Below are 11,417 nucleotides of genomic sequence, written 5' to 3' on the forward strand. Positions count from 1 at the left end.
TAATCCTCAGATCGCACAGAGGTGTTTTGAAGATGGAATGACACATTAGCTGATGGTGGAAGACGGCAGTGGGCCTCTTGCGTAGTTCTCATCTGTCCAGGATAATGTGGTGCTCTGACATTTATTGCACTGCTGTTAATTGCCATTTTCATGCAGTGCTTGCTACAGTTTGGCCAACGTGTGGGTTTTAAACACGACCTTTTCAAGTTTGGCCTTGTAACCTGTAAGTTTCACAACATGCAGCACGTTGAGCTTCATCCTGGTGGTCATGTATGAGTGCTCCAGTCCTGCATGTGGCGCGATTGGAATTGTATATCAGTTTCTCTGAGTGGAGAAAACTCATCCATCTTGGAATCAAGCATTTTGGACATGCCATATTTGCTACGACCAATCACAGACATGAACAGATACGGTGTTCAACTTCCTCCAAATAGAGTCTAATAGGGAGGGAAAGTAATCTCATCGCCCCCTACTGGATGTGTTCCAACCTCTATGGCAAAATGAACGGGAATATCTTTTCAAAAAATTACATTTCGGGTTACACTTCAAAGACAATGACTTCCATATGTTGTGCATGTCGGGCAGCTCTATCGATCCTGGTGATCATACTTTATTTTTTCCACCGATTTGAATTGTTTTGAATGTTTTTTAATAAGTTGATCAAAGACTACACTAGAGGTCTGCGCGGGTCGGATTTTTCAGTCCCACTCCCGCCCACGCCCGCATTGTGCAGTCCAGCTCCCGCAAAGAATTATGATTTTTCAGTCCCGCTCCCGCCCGCGCCTGCCATATTTTGTCCCGCTCCCGCCCGCAAATCCCGCATGATGCAGACGTTCGCGTTATTTCTCAGGAAAGTTCTTGTCTTGACACAGCGTGATGGTGCCCTGCCCCCTACTTTGAGTGGATTTGAGCATAAATATCTACAGCTCATGTTCACGTTTGTTATTATTTACCTTGTTTCTGAATTCGGAATGTTGAAATGGCAGCATGTAGACCTAATAATAATAATTATTTAAGTAGGCTAATCATTTAAGTATGCGCTCTCCCGTGGTGCATCTCCTATGAATAATTAGTGTGAAAGGAGAGATGGATCGCACTCTTGAACTTATTCTTTTAGTTACATTTCTTTTCAGTTGTTTTTAGCAGCAGAAGGAGACAAACGTTTCGGCTGTTGCCTTCGTCAGTGTCTATAATAATAATAATAATAATAATAATAATAATAATAATCAATAAAAAAGACAGGCGAGCACGTAATTCCAAGTGGAAATTTGGTATATTTATTGTTCAGCCATACAAAACATTAGGCTAACCCAGTTTACATTTGTAAAGCATTTCTAACTAAAATGTCCGATTTCAGGACTCTTGACTTTTTAACGGTAAATGTACCTCTTTTTAAAGCAGCACTTACTTTTGAAGCACTGTGAGCTTCAGTAAAGGAGCTCTGCTCTTCTGCCATGATCGGAGATCTCAAACACGGAAGAGGAAAGGAATCGGAAACGTACGAGAGATATTTATCCTCTCCTGGATCAGAATCAGAATTCTGATGACCAGCTCATCTAAGGTGTCATTGAGGCATCATGTTAGTGTGGGTCACTGGAGGCTGGGTGTGAACGGCAAGTCATTAGAGTGATCAAAGGATTTCCCGTTAGGGTGATCAGTGGCAAATTTAAGATGCCATTCCTCACTCAATCTGGCAATCTGACTCTCTCTGCAAATTTAGGCATCTTAAAATGTTTTTATTAATGCCAAATAAAATATCCAGCACAAATTATATATGATAGACATAAATTAATAATTTATAAATTTTATTTTAAACACGTTTTTAGTTAGCGGGACTGCAGCTTATCACCGCTCCCGCCCGCGCCCGCATATGTGCACTCCTGCTCCCGCTCGCGCCCGCAATGAGCTTTCAAAATTTGTCCCGCGCCGTACTGCTTTGCGGCGAGTCCCTCGGGACTCCCGCGGGAGTGCAGAGCTCTAGACTACACGGACCCGACGTCGAGTATGTGACGTCACTGCAAGTCTAGCGCCTTTCCAAATCTGGAGCAGGTAGCGGCCGGCGAGTAGCCTACATCAACATGCCGATTTGTATAGCGTGGTTGGCGGAGTATTTCTGTACCAATAAGAAATGCATCCCTCGTGGGGATAACTAAGCGTGGGATAGCTAAGCCTACTGCTGACGTAATATGAGCGACTCTGACTAGACAGTTTGGTTGTAGCCCGTTTCTGACAGGTTAGGCGCAATTTTGATCTTTTAAAAGACAGCGAAATTTCACCTGATACTTTCACAGTTAGTAGATAAACAACATATTTTTGGGGGGTGTACAAGTTCCACGTCATAACTTCGTGGGATTTTTTTAAAAATCGGGTCAATGGGATTTTCAATAGTATGGCTCTCGGCTTAGGAACGCTACCACTAGGATCGCTGTGTTTCACTTTCCCGCCCTATGGTAGCTCAGGTAGCTTGCACATAATGATATTCGATCTCTATAACAATTAACATTTATTACACAAAATCGAGTCGTACATGAGCTGATAGTCGACGAGGCACATAGCACCGAGTTGTCTATAAGCCATGTGTGACAAGATCGAGTGGAATAACTGTTTTATTCTATCCACATTCACTGGATTTTGATAAACAGAGCATTTTTATTTTTATTTTTGTGAATTCGATAAATAAAAACTTTATACAAAACGTCCGACAAAATCATTTCTGCTTAGAATGTAAACAAACCAGGAAAATGACAGGAGCAATTTGTGAAAAATAATAATTTTTGAAAAATAAAATAAATATACATTCTGACCATCTAATACTTTCATTCCATATTTTGTATTTTTTGGGATTTCCTTTTTATTCTTCTTCTTCTTCTTTAGGGTTTGTTGGCGGTTGGCAAACCAACTTAAAGGTGCATTATTGCCACCAACTGGGCTGCAGTGTGCAGCAGGAGATATTGGGGGGAGAAAAAGATAATCTTTCAGCTATTTCTGTTTCTTTTAAATACTTGATCATAATTTTTGGGGTTTTGTTTTCGAGTACAGTTTTTATTTCGTCCTCGGTTGGTTCAGCAACATGCTCCACCATTTTGTTTTTCTCTACTCATCATACAGTGGGGCAAAAAAGTATTTAGTCAGTCACCAATTGTGCAAGTTCTCCCACTTAAAAAGATGAGAGAGGCCTGTAATTTTCATCATAGGTACACTTCAACTATGAGAGACAGAATGAGAAAAAAAAATCCAGAAAATTACATTGTCTGATTTTTAAAGAATTTATTTGCAAATTATGGTGGAAAATAAGTATTTGGTCAATAACAAAAGTTCATCTCAATACTTTGTTATATACCCTTTGTTGGCAATGACAGAGGTCAAACGTTTTCTGTAAGTCTTCACAAGGTTTTCACACACTGTTGCTGGTATTTTGGCCCATTCCTCCATGCAGATCTCCTCTAGAGCAGTGATGTTTTGGGGCTGTCGCTGGGCAACACGGACTTTCAACTCCCTCCAAAGATTTTCTATGGGGTTGAGATCTGGAGACTGGCTAGGCCACTCCAGGACCTTGAAATGCTTCTTACGAAGCCACTCCTTCGTTGCCCGGGTGGTGTGTTTGGGATCATTGTCATGCTGAAAGACCCAGCCACGTTTCATCTTCAATGCCCTTGCTGATGGAAGGAGGTTTTCACTCAAAATCTCACGATACATGGCCCCATTCATTCTTTCCTTTACACGGATCAGTCGTCCTGGTCCCTTTGCAGAAAAACAGCCCCTAAGCATGATGTTTCCACCCCCATGCTTCACAGTAGGTATGGTGTTCTTTGGATGTAACTCAGCATTCTTTCTCCTCCAAACACAAGAAGTTGAGTTTTTACCAAAAAGTTCTATTTTGGTTTCATCTGACCATATGACATTCTCCCAATCCTCTTCTGGATCATCCAAATGCTCTCTAGCAAACTTCAGACGGGCCTGGACATGTACTGGCTTAAGCAGGGGGACACGTCTGGCACTGCAGGATTTGAGTCCCTGGCAGCGTAGTGTGTTACTGATGGTAGCCTTTGTTACTTTGGTCCCAGCTCTCTGCAGGTCATTCACTAGGTCCCCCCGTGTGGTTCTGGGATTTTTGTTCACCGTTCTTGTGATTATTTTGACCCCACGGGGTGAGATCTTGTGTGGAGCCCCAGATCGAGGGAGATTATCAGTGGTCTTGTATGTCTTCCATTTTCTAATAATTGCTCCCACAGTTGATTTCTTCACACCAAGCTGCTTACCTATTGCAGATTCAGTCTTCCCAGCCTGGTGCAGGTCTACAATTTTGTTTCTGGTGTCCTTTGACAGCTCTTTGGTCTTGGCCATAGTGGAGTTTGGAGTGTGACTGTTTGAGGTTGTGGACAGGTGTCTTTTATACTGATAACGAGTTCAAACAGGTGCCATTAATACAGGTAACGAGTGGAGGACAGAGGAGCCTCTTAAAGAAGAAGTTACAGGTCTGTGAGAGCCAGAAATCTTGCTTGTTTGTAGGTGACCAAATACTTATTTTACCGAGGAATTTACCAATTAATTCATTAAAAATCCTACAATGTGATTTCCTGGATTCTTTCCCCCCATTCTGTCTCTCATAGTTGAAGTGTACCTATGATGAAAATTACAGGCCTCTCTCATCTTTTTAAGTGGGAGAACTTGCACAATTGGTGGCTGACTAAATACTTTTTTGCCCCACTGTATATGAGCTAATTGCTGGGTTTCACGTGATGTCATATCTGCCTCATTAGTTATTCAAAACTTTCACTGGTGGTCTACCAAAGCTCAGTTGACAAAGCGTTTGTACGGAGAAGGTGCATTGCTCGCATGAAAAACGCCTCACGCTTGCGTTGTTTTAGGTTGTTTGAATCGATCAAACTGAAACTGATGAAAGTTTCTTCAGGGTTCCCTGTGAACTAATAAAAAAAGGGTGAATGAACACAGGATTTCACAAAAAGACATTGAGAAAGGTGGCTTTTGAACCTCTCACTGAAATCGAAGGGAGCTGAGTTCGAAAGCATGCTCGAGTTTGCAGTGATCACTTGGTGAAAGGTTTGTATCCCTCTCAGCTCTGTCCTTAGTGTTTTCCAAGTACTTTTCTTGCTATGTGTCGTTATTTTACAGTACGTTTTTTAGTCATGAAGTCCCCAGCTGTTTCTTTGTTTCCTCCTCACTCCTCACAAAGTCCATATGCATGAAGGTCACGCCAAAATTCTTCCCCAGCCGTACAGTTACAATGCGCCGTGATCACTTCTCCGTCTTGTTTAACTAAGATCCAGGTCTTTAAAGGGGTTTCTGATGATCTTTGTGAATGATTTAGCTGAGAGATAAGAGCCAACACAAGTGAGAATCAAGCAAACTGTTGTTTGTTTTCAATTCAACTTGCAGCACTTTGTTGTAAAGACGCGAACAAAAAGCTTAAAAAAAAAAAAACATACTTACATGTGCAAAAACAATACAGGATTCATTGGGCAGCGACTTGATTCCGAGGTCCTTGACCCAGCCACATACAAAAAAGTTGTAAGCCTCCATACTCTTCTACGCTTTCATCTGTTTTGCGGTGTAGAAGGACGTCTGCAACACCAGATAGTTCGAGATGTCGGGGAACTCGACTGAAGGGTAGTTTTCGAGATCGTATGACAAATCCTTCTTTCCCAGACTGTCGGGGTCGATTCCATTGCACATAGCAATCTTCTGAATATATCTAAAGCGAGCAGTGGCTTCTAGATCACGAGTGTACTCTGATAAGTTATCGCTAGTTGTTTGCACTACCAAGGGCGTGTTTAGCCTATTTTGGGGGTGCTCAAGCACCCCCAAAAACGAGTTCAGCACCCCCTAGCTCAGCACCCTCAAAAACACTGCTTTTGGATGTAATTTTCAGAAATAAGTGCCCTTGCGCACTGCGCAATGAATGTGGGCGTGTGTGTGTTCTTGAATTCACCTGTTACGTGATAGTTCTATGACCAGTAAAATACCTCTCCTCCTTGCATCCCCTCTGATTGGGTTGCCTGTCCGCGCGAGTGCTTGCTACGACATGGTGGTTTTTTTAACTGGATTCCACACCGATGAGGAACTCGAAGTAGCACCTGAGTATTACTGGCATAGCGAGATGTGAAGGTACGGACTGGAGTTACAATTGTTAAACACAACACAATAATATGCATAATGCAATATTGATGTTCCCTGGTCTATGAACAGAATGATAAAAACGACATTTATCATCCATATCGAGATACTTTTGTGCAGAGCTGTACAAGCGCTACGGTGCTAGACCACCGTGTGTTAGTCAATTTTATTTAATGTAACCAGTGTTGGGCACGTTACTTTCAAAAAGTAATTAGTTACAGTTACTAGTTACTTTTCCCAAAAAGTAACTGAGTTAGTAACGGAGTTACTTTGTCATAAAAGTAACTAATTACCAGGGAAAGTAATTATTCCGTTACATTTTGTTCCCCCTCAAAAAAAATCAAATTCAATTAGTGTAATCATAATAAAAGTGAATGTTAAATGTGTTTAATGACTGAAATGGACACTTAACAGAACCAATTAGTAATGTTATCTACACTATATTAATATTTTTGTGGGACAATGTGAGATAAGACATCTATCAAATGTAATATATTTTTGTAGTTATTAAAATTGTTACTAATTACTGGCCACTGACGAGGACAAACGCTTTGTTCCTCGACATAATGTGCATTGCACGTAAACACTCTTGCCTTTTATTTCAAGTAATGAAAAGTACTGGCTGTATTTCCAGTGTGAAAGCGCAGTGCTGGGCTGACCGCTCGCCATCGCTGGGTCTTCCGATTGAAAGAGCGCGCAGTAGTGCAGTAGGCGTGGCCTACCTACGTATGTTGTCTAAATCTACTCTGATTGGCTTACTATGCCGTTGTCTCGCATCTCCCCGCCCCACACTAAAGCAGAGTAAAGAAAGGCTGAACGAGCAGCGTGCCAGATGAGAACAGCTTTAATAAAGTAACGCATAGTATTTTATTGTAAGTAACGGGAACGGCGTTATAACGATGTAAAAAGTAATTAGTTAGATTACTCGTTACTAAAAAAAGTAACGCTGTTAGTACCGCCGTTTATTTCTAACGCCGTTATTCCCGTCACTGAATGTAACATAGCGTTTACTAATGTAAACTAATGTAAAATCATAATAATACACACTATTATTACACAATACACAATAACAATTACCACTGTTCAAAATGAATAGCTCCAACATTACAAATGCAGTAGTAGGTCTTGTTTAGTTAAAAATATAACGTAAATATTTGTGTCAGTGGTTGTAAATGTGTAGATATCATAGTTTATTGGGTCAGCTTCTGTTAAAACATTGCATAAGTCTAATCTTGTCTAGTCTAGTCTTCTTGTCTAGTTAAGTCTAGTCTAAATGCGGAATAAACGTGGAAACACTGTCGTTCAAGCCAGGTGCCTCTGTCAGCTCTGGGGGCTAAGCACCCCCAAAGATCAGATGCTAGAATCGCCCCTGTGCACTACGGCAGCCGTTTAGACCGCCAGCTATTTCACTTCCGGTAAAAACGCTAAGAAAAGTCACGTGACTGAAACCCAGCAATTGACTAGTAGTAGAGGAGCCAATCAGAGCGCGCGATTGCTCAAATCCGGTGAATGTGGATAGAATAATGACGGATAGATCATCAGTGCATGGTGGGATGATTGCTGGGTCAGATTTCTACCTCAGGGTTCCTCTCGAGTTCTTGATGTGATCCTGAGCTTTGGTTACTGTCTGTCTGACCAGAATAAAGCAGTTACTGAAAATAAATAAATAAATAAATAAATAAATGATTGCATCTTGCTTTCTCTGCTATGAAACGTTAGGAGGCGGGGCCTGGGGGCTGAACAAGAGCAAATTGATAATATTAGTATTGCAAATTTCCAAGATGGCTGTCACAATCATGTGACAGGATTTTTCAGTATTTTTTTTTTTTTTAGATCATGTCGTAGCTTCTTGGCTGATCCGATCCATTCTGGTTAACGATTTTTTGGTCAAATGTTGAGAGGAGCAAGTCTCATGAACGCTAACGCTTCTCTAAAATCAAGCACAGCATTGTTAGCGCTTGCTGTATTAATGTCTCTGCGAGAAAATTAAAAGCAGGAGTTAGCTTGTTCTTTGACAGCTATGTGATTTACCCGAACTTGTCCTTTCTGTTTCGTCAGCATGCTCCGCTTTCATTATGTCAGTCATAATAAACATTAACTCTCCCTCTCGTTGCGAGGCCGCCCGCGTGCACATCTTCCTCTCTCTCTATGACGTGCGCTGCTTCTCTCCTGGCAAACTCTATTTAGACAACCTGGTAAACATGCCCGTCTTCATTCATTATTCTCTCCCTCATCATGATCAAGCCTCTCAATTTAATGAGGCAAATAGATATTTCTGCAGTGATTGTCTGTCTCCCTCCAAGTATTAAGAATATTAAATGGACACATCTGTTTTTAATTAGGAGCTAAAGTCACCCTGGCGCTGCCTTCCATTTTAATGGACTTTGTGAGCATGTTTATTTATTTATTTCTTTATTTATTTACTCTATCAGGGATGTTCTCCGGCTCGAGGTGAACAGCAGTGTGGTTGCAGCTCTGGATAAACAACAGCGCATCAAATCTCATAGACGCAACCACGCCGGATGAGTACCACTGCTCCTTGTGTCTTTCCTGTTACAATGGCCGAAATGTAAGGTCAAAGGTCACGTTGGACATGTGGATGGATGGATGGATGGATGGATGGATGGATGGATGGATGGAAATAAGCTTAAAACATCCAGTTATTGCAAAGATAATTAAAATGCTGAGGAAGCAAAAACATGGGCAGGCGTGGCAGCTTGAGGGAGTCGCGGAAAGGTTACTCTGTGAAGCGTGTTTTTGCAAACGTGGCATATGTACAGGAGATGAGTGTGGATCAGGATGGAGGGATACAGCCTCTGTGGGGGAGAGAGAGATGGGGAGAGAGAGAGAGACAGACGGACAAAGAGAGAGAGAGAGAGAGAGAGAGAGAGATGCAGAGATCGAGAGAGAGACAGACAGACAAAGAGAGAGAGAGAGAGAGAGAGAGAGAGAGAGGCAGAGAAAAAGAGTGGGAGAGAGACAGACAAAAAGAGAGACAGACAGAGAGAGAGAGAGTGAGAGAAAGACAGACAGACAGAGACAGACAAAAAGACAGACAAAAGAGAGAGAGAGGCAATGAAAGAGAGCGTGAGAGACAGAGACGGAGAGAGAGACAGACAGAAAAAAGAGAGAGGCAGTGAAAGAGAGAGTGAGAGAGAGACAAAAAGAGAGACAGAGAGAGAGAGATGCAGGGAGAGCGAGAGAGTGAGAGAGGCAGAGAAAGAGAGAGAGAGAGATGCAGAGAGATACAGAAAGAGAGAGAGATGCAGAGAGAGACGAAAATGATTAAGAGATATACAGAGTTAACTTCAGAATTATTGGCACCCAATAATACATCAACACATTTTTAAAGTTTTCTTGAATAGTCCAAATTACTTTATGCAAAATTATTGCCACCCTACACTGCATGGCCAAAAGTTTGTGGACACCTGACCGCCCATATGTGCGTTTTGAATATCTTTGCCAATTTGTTCCCTCTTTGCTGTAAAAATAATCTTCACTCTTTAGGGAAGGCTTTCACTACAGTTTGGAGTGTGTGTGGGGATCTGTGATCATTCAGCCACAAGGGCGAGTGCGTACAGTGAAAAGGATATAAAGGAAGTCAAATAAGAAATTGGAAAATCACAGGTTTACAATTTCACCGTTTCGACCTTAAAGGGTGGCAATAATTCTGGAGCTGACAGACAAAAAGACTATTTTCTCACTATTTTTAGGACCCTTCGCTTCTTAAAATGGCTCTACCTGGCATCCACAGAAGGTCAAAGTCGAGAACCCTTTAAGGTTCGAGAGTGATTTTTTTATAGGAGAGTGTGTGTGTGTGTGTGTGTGTGTGTGTGTGTGTGTGTGTGTGTGTGTGTGTGCTTGTTGAAGTGATGAGTGTGTATAATGACAGAGGGATGGTGAGAGAGGAACAGAGAGAGATAGTGAAAGAGAGGCAGATAGAGAGTGAGTGTAGTGGGAGAACAGACAGGTGTCAGACTCGTCTCTCTGAGGACCACAGAGATAATTAGACAGAAACACTCAGGAGGGACGCTGTGGAAACACACAGGCGCACACACGTGCACACGCACACACACTTTCTCTGAGTTCCACCTGCCATCTAGTGGAGCAGAAAAGGGCCTGATCATCAAATGTGTGGTTATCTTATTCTGCCTGATTTTTCCACCAATTAAAGGAAAATCGAAATCAAGAATTGTCTCCTGGCTTGTCTTGGTTGTGCCATGGGTTATAGACAGTATATATATTATTAAGAAGAAGAAGAAGAACTAATCATCCCTGGACAGGTGCGTCACACTAGATTTCACAATACGTTCTTAGATGAATGATAAGGAACAGAAGATAGAATCCATTAATCACTTGAAAAGAGTTGCAGGACGACCCGAAAGCAGCAGGAACAACAATCACACAGAAAGCACTCAGCACTAAACTGCACCACAATCATGTCCACTCCTACTGTACACTCCGGGCAAATTCTTGTACAAAAAGAAACACAGAGGTTCTAATTTCGAAAAGCATTTTGACAAATATACTCTGGAACAGTAACCTCTGCTCAATGACGTTCATCTCGGCCTGGTTGGTTTGAATGCCAGTTGAAAGGAGAACAATCAGACTGGTTTGAGCTGACAGGAAGGCTACAGTAACTCAAATAAGCACTCTTGACAACCATGCTGAGCAGAAAAGCAACTCAGAACACACAACACTGCAAACTTTGAAGCGGATGGGCTACGAACAGGACTCTGAGGCTACTGAACCGAAAGCGTCCTTCGAGACAGCAGGTGTAGTTCACTCAGCCACCACCAGAGGGCGCTGTCAGACCATTAAAAACACAGCCATATTTCAGATCAGGTTTGAAAGTGGATATTAGATAAAGTGGATGATCAAACGTTTATCATTTATTTACATAACAAGACCCGGATATTGTGCACAAAATGGTTTGTTCTTACTTGCTGAAAGCATCCAATGAACCATCGAAGACCTTCTGGGATGTCAATTAAAGATTCTGAGTGCAAAGTTGAATTCTGGGTAAAATGTTCGAGATGTTTTGCTGCTGCACACACACACACGCACACATGCCGTGTATCCTGTGTGTAAATGTTTTGCCGAGATAAAAAGCGTCCCGCATTTTACGATTCCAGAGATCACTGAAGCAACAATATCACATGACCACCATGAACTTTTAACCAAAACAAGACGATGTGGGCAAACATGGCGGACTCGGCTCTCCTGCCAGCGGAAAAGTAAAGAAAAGCCTGTCTAGTGAGTGCAGCTGCAAGATAGAGTAA

Source organism: Neoarius graeffei, chromosome 19 (genome assembly GCF_027579695.1).
Source record: "Neoarius graeffei isolate fNeoGra1 chromosome 19, fNeoGra1.pri, whole genome shotgun sequence".
Taxonomy (NCBI): domain Eukaryota; kingdom Metazoa; phylum Chordata; class Actinopteri; order Siluriformes; family Ariidae; genus Neoarius; species Neoarius graeffei.